This window comes from Schistocerca nitens, chromosome 7 (genome assembly GCF_023898315.1).
Source record: "Schistocerca nitens isolate TAMUIC-IGC-003100 chromosome 7, iqSchNite1.1, whole genome shotgun sequence".
Taxonomy (NCBI): Eukaryota; Metazoa; Arthropoda; class Insecta; order Orthoptera; family Acrididae; genus Schistocerca; species Schistocerca nitens.
The window spans coordinates 309,310,785-309,315,784 of NC_064620.1; the positions used below are offsets into that span (position 1 = coordinate 309,310,785).

The following is a 5,000-nucleotide window of genomic DNA, read 5'->3' on the forward strand; positions in this document are numbered from 1 at the left end:
TAATTTGCGCGCCTGCTGCCTTCCTTGGATGTGGTAGCCGTTTCTCAGGCTCCCTCTCCGGAATCGAACCCTGATTCCCCGTTACCCGTTACAACCATGGTAGGCGCAGAACCTACCATCGACAGTTGATAAGGCAGACATTTGAAAGATGCGTCGCCGGTACGAGGACCGTGCGATCAGCCCAAAGTTATTCAGAGTCACCAAGGCAAACGGACCGGACGAGCCGACCGATTGGTTTTGATCTAATAAAAGCGTCCCTTCCATCTCTGGTCGGGACTCTGTTTGCATGTATTAGCTCTAGAATTACCACAGTTATCCAAGTAACGTGGGTACGATCTAAGGAACCATAACTGATTTAATGAGCCATTCGCGGTTTCACCTTAATGCGGCTTGTACTGAGACATGCATGGCTTAATCTTTGAGACAAGCATATGACTACTGGCAGGATCAACCAGGGAGCTGCGTCAACTAGAGCTGAGCAGCCGGCCGCCCGGGAGTGTGTCCCGGAGGCCCGCGCGAACACGCAAGCGTCCGCTCAATTATTCCGCAAACAGGAGGAGGCTGGGCTCCCCTGCACGATACACCTCGAAACCCTCTCAGGTCCCGGCGGCGCGCAGCGCCGTCCTAAGTACTTGGTCGGGTTCGAGAGAGGCGCAATCGCCCGGAGATAGGCGAGTAGACGCTTTCAGTGCGACCACCCGTGCTCCCAACTGAGCTTGCCGCTGCCGACAGAGGCCCGGGAGCGTGCTGTCGTGGTGTTGCCGGCGGGAGACAACACGCGGCCACAAACAGTGGCCGGGCAGCTCCAACGCCAGCGCCACAGAGGGGCAGAGCCCCACTTGGGTGCCAAAGCGAACTCTCCCAGCACAGCGCACGCGCCAACACATCCGCACAGCTGCGATACAAACCACCTGCGAGAACCGCGGGGGCGACCGAGCAGCAGACGGCGTCGCGGCGCCGAGTGCCGGGCGGCGGCGCATCCTCGACGCACACAGTCCTCAATCGGACCAGCACACTGCAGATGTCCACCGCGCTTCGCACCGGGCCCGCGAGGACCCACTTTGGCCGCACGGCGCCGCGCGCTGGGTGCGCCGGCGCGCAGCTGCGCCGCCTGCCGCGTCCGTCGGCCGGCGCGCCTGCCACTGGGCGCCCCCACCAGCCGGCTGTAGCGCGTGCGCCCACGCAGCGCGCGGCCAGCACGCCGGGCGCTCCCCCCTCACCGGCCGGGGACGGTCCCACCCAGCCACCGCCGCGTATCGCTTCATACCCACATGCCCACTCACGTTCGTGGGTATGACGGGTGTCGCTGAAGCAACCAGTTAATACCTGTACCGATTGTCGCAATCAATGATTCACCTCCAGCGTAAACAACCGCGCAACAACGGATTTCCAGTTCATTTGCGTAACTTGGGCAGCAAACGTAGACGTCCATCTACATTTGCAAATTCAGTGGGTCTTGCATGCCTGGATGATATGCGTCACGACACGCCACATCAGCCCACATACATGCTGCGACGTATACACGAGAGAACACGTGGAAGGTGGCCCGCGTACGTATGCGAATGCCATTGCACAGCTGCGAAGCTCATTGAACACGCAAACTCCCGCCTGACGAACTAGAGGCGACAGGGGGGCGATATACGTCTTACAGCAGTACACATTACAGTGGATAGCGGGACCATGTGGAACGTACGCAACACTCGCTAGATGTTGTGAGGGTACGCACCGTAACATGAATCAATACGCAGGACACCAGAGAGTGCGAGCACTGACCTATGTTGAGAGGGTTGCGATTAGGCAACGCTACATGAATGTTGCAATTCATATAACAATTACAGGTCAGGTTAGGGCCCAACGTGGGTTAGGTTAGGGCCCAACGTAGGTTAGGTTAGGGCGCAACGTAGGTTAGGTTAGGGCGCAACGTAGGTTAGGTTAGGGCGCAACGTAGGTTAGGTTAAGGCGCAACATAGGTTAGGTTAAGGCGCAACATAGGTTAGGTTAGGGCGCAACGTAGGTTAGGTTAGGGCCCAACGTAGGTTAGGTTAGGGCCCAACGTAGGTTAGGTTAGGGCCCAACGTAGGTTAGGTTAGGGCCCAACGTAGGTTAGGTTAGGTTAGGGCCCAACGTAGGTTAGGTTAGGTTAGGGCCCAACGTAGGTTAGGTTAGGTTAGGGCCCAACGTAGGTTAGGTTAGGTTAGGGCCCAACGTAGGTTAGGTTAGGTTAGGGCCCAACGTAGGTTAGGTTAGGTTAGGGCCCAACGTAGGTTAGGTTAGGTTAGGGCGCAACGTAGGTTAGGTTAGGTTAGGGCGCAACGTAGGTTAGGTTAGGTTAGGGCGCAACGTAGGTTAGGTTAGGTTAGGGCGCAACGTAGGTTAGGTTAGGTTAGGGCGCAACGTAGGTTAGGTTAGGTTAGGGCGCAACGTAGGTTAGGTTAGGTTAGGGCGCAACGTAGGTTAGGTTAGGTTAGGGCGCAACGTAGGTTAGGTTAGGTTAGGGCGCAACGTAGGTTAGGTTAGGTTAGGGCGCAACGTAGGTTAGGTTAGGTTAGGGCGCAACGTAGGTTAGGTTAAGGCGCAACATAGGTTAGGTTAAGGCGCAACATAGGTTAGGTTAAGGCGCAACATAGGTTAGGTTAAGGCGCAACATAGGTTAGGTTAAGGCGCAACATAGGTTAGGTTAAGGCGCAACATAGGTTAGGTTAAGGCGCAACATAGGTTAGGTTAAGGCGCAACATAGGTTAGGTTAAGGCGCAACATAGGTTAGGTTAAGGCGCAACATAGGTTAGGTTAAGGCGCAACATAGGTTAGGTTAAGGCGCAACATAGGTTAGGTTAAGGCGCAACATAGGTTAGGTTAAGGCGCAACATAGGTTAGGTTAAGGCGCAACATAGGTTAGGTTAAGGCGCAACATAGGTTAGGTTAAGGCGCAACATAGGTTAGGTTAAGGCGCAACATAGGTTAGGTTAAGGCGCAACATAGGTTAGGTTAAGGCGCAACATAGGTTAGGTTAAGGCGCAACATAGGTTAGGTTAAGGCGCAACATAGGTTAGGTTAAGGCGCAACATAGGTTAGGTTAAGGCGCAACATAGGTTAGGTTAAGGCGCAACATAGGTTAGGTTAAGGCGCAACATAGGTTAGGTTAAGGCGCAACATGGGTTAGGTTAGGGCGCAACATAGGTTAGGTTAGGGCGCAACATAGGTTAGGTTAGGGCGCAACATAGGTTAGGTTAGGGCGCAACATAGGTTAGGTTAGGGCGCAACATAGGTTAGGTTAGGGCGCAACATAGGTTAGGTTAGGGCGCAACATAGGTTAGGTTAGGGCGCAACATAGGTTAGGTTAGGGCGCAACATAGGTTAGGTTAGGGCGCAACATAGGTTAGGTTAGGGCGCAACATAGGTTAGGTTAGGGCGCAACATAGGTTAGGTTAGGGCGCAACATAGGTTAGGTTAGGGCGCAACATAGGTTAGGTTAGGGCGCAACATAGGTTAGGTTAGGGCGCAACATAGGTTAGGTTAGGGCGCAACATAGGTTAGGTTAAGGCGCAACATAGGTTAGGTTAAGGCGCAACATAGGTTAGGTTAAGGCGCAACATAGGTTAGGTTAAGGCGCAACATAGGTTAGGTTAAGGCGCAACATAGGTTAGGTTAAGGCGCAACATAGGTTAGGTTAAGGGATGGTGTATGAGGGGGGAGGGGACGAGGTTCGTTCATAGTGATGATGGTAAGTGGACGCCTGAGGCACCCTGAGATGTGTCACGTCAGGATGCACCTTTGGCTCAGGGGAGGTGGTGCGCCGGTTCTGTGGGTGTGGCAAGGGAGTGGCAGACCTGTGTCTTTCATTCCTGCCATTGCTTATATGCTGTGAGACACGCCAGTGTGGTGGTGTTGGCTGCACCCCTGTGTAGCACATGTGTGGGTGTTTGTGGCTTATCTGCGTAATGATGGTTGTTGGAAGTGTGAGATATTCTGTTTTTGGGGTGGACCTCCTGGTTTTGTTATCATAGTGTGAATGGTGTAATGTGGCGGAGAGGATGCACTGGATGTTGTTCCATGGTGGTGCTTAGATATTGTGTCTGTGTCTGTTACAGCCAGAGAGTAGTGTGTGATAGGGTGTCTGGGTGACGTGTAGTTCACATTGTGTGCAGAGACTGTCAGCATGTATAGGGACAGTTCTATGTCGTATGTCATCTATATTCCGATGGCTCTGCATCTATTAGTTATCAGCGCCATGTATCAGTTTAATCTGGTTGCAGTCTCGTGGTGTTCTATCTCTGTACAGTAGTAGAGGTGCGACTGCACTACGTAGCTACCCCTTGCGGCAGCTTTCCCCGGTGTATGGCATATGATTATCAGCAATGAGTCGATTAGTGACAACTGGTCGTGTGACAACGTCACATGTCTGCGGGTGGGATACGCTACAACCTGCTTGTGGGTCAGGGCTCAGTAATGCTCTCCTCACACTGAGCGCTCGGACCGTCATTACCCGTCTGCGTGATGTATTGCGGAGCGCTTTTAGCCATTGCCAGAGTCTTTGCGACTGCGAGTGCAACGCCCATGGGGACCGACATGGTTGGGGCGCTTCCTAGCTGATCGCTCAGCATCGGAATCCGTACTGTGAGCACGCAATCGCGCACAGACTTAGAGCATGTGTAGGGACAGCGGGAATTTCGCATCTTGGATACAACGCTTCATGAAACGGATGATATAGGGGTGGATTGCAACTTACGACTGCGAGAAAAGTCCGCCGTTCATCCGCTGGAGTTGCAATTTGGGCAGGTGACGTGAGGCACGTACGGGGGCGGGTGGCGTGATTGTCGGTGGACGACGTCGTGCGGCGCAGGGACTGGCGTTGGTGCTCTTGTGGTGGACAGTGGATGCAGGCTTTGTGGGTGGGGTCGGGAAACGGGTACTGTGGGCCCATCGCCGTCGTAGTCAGCTTGGCGTCGCATAGATGGCGGTACTGTTTTTGTGGTGCGATCGACATGGTGGTTGTAGTGCTG

The 5,000-nt window shown here is 54.0% G+C and overlaps 1 non-coding gene across 1 annotated transcript in view; it reads right to left on the reverse strand.

The window, feature by feature from the left end:
* LOC126197283 (small subunit ribosomal RNA) overlaps positions 1 to 458 on the reverse strand; it is a 1,909-nt gene extending 1,451 nt beyond the window's left edge. Inside the window, exon 1 of the ribosomal RNA XR_007539657.1 lies at positions 1 to 458. This exon is cut by the window's left edge and continues 1,451 nt beyond it. This is a non-coding gene — a ribosomal RNA (small subunit ribosomal RNA).
* Between the last annotated feature and the right edge of the window lie 4,542 nt (positions 459 to 5,000).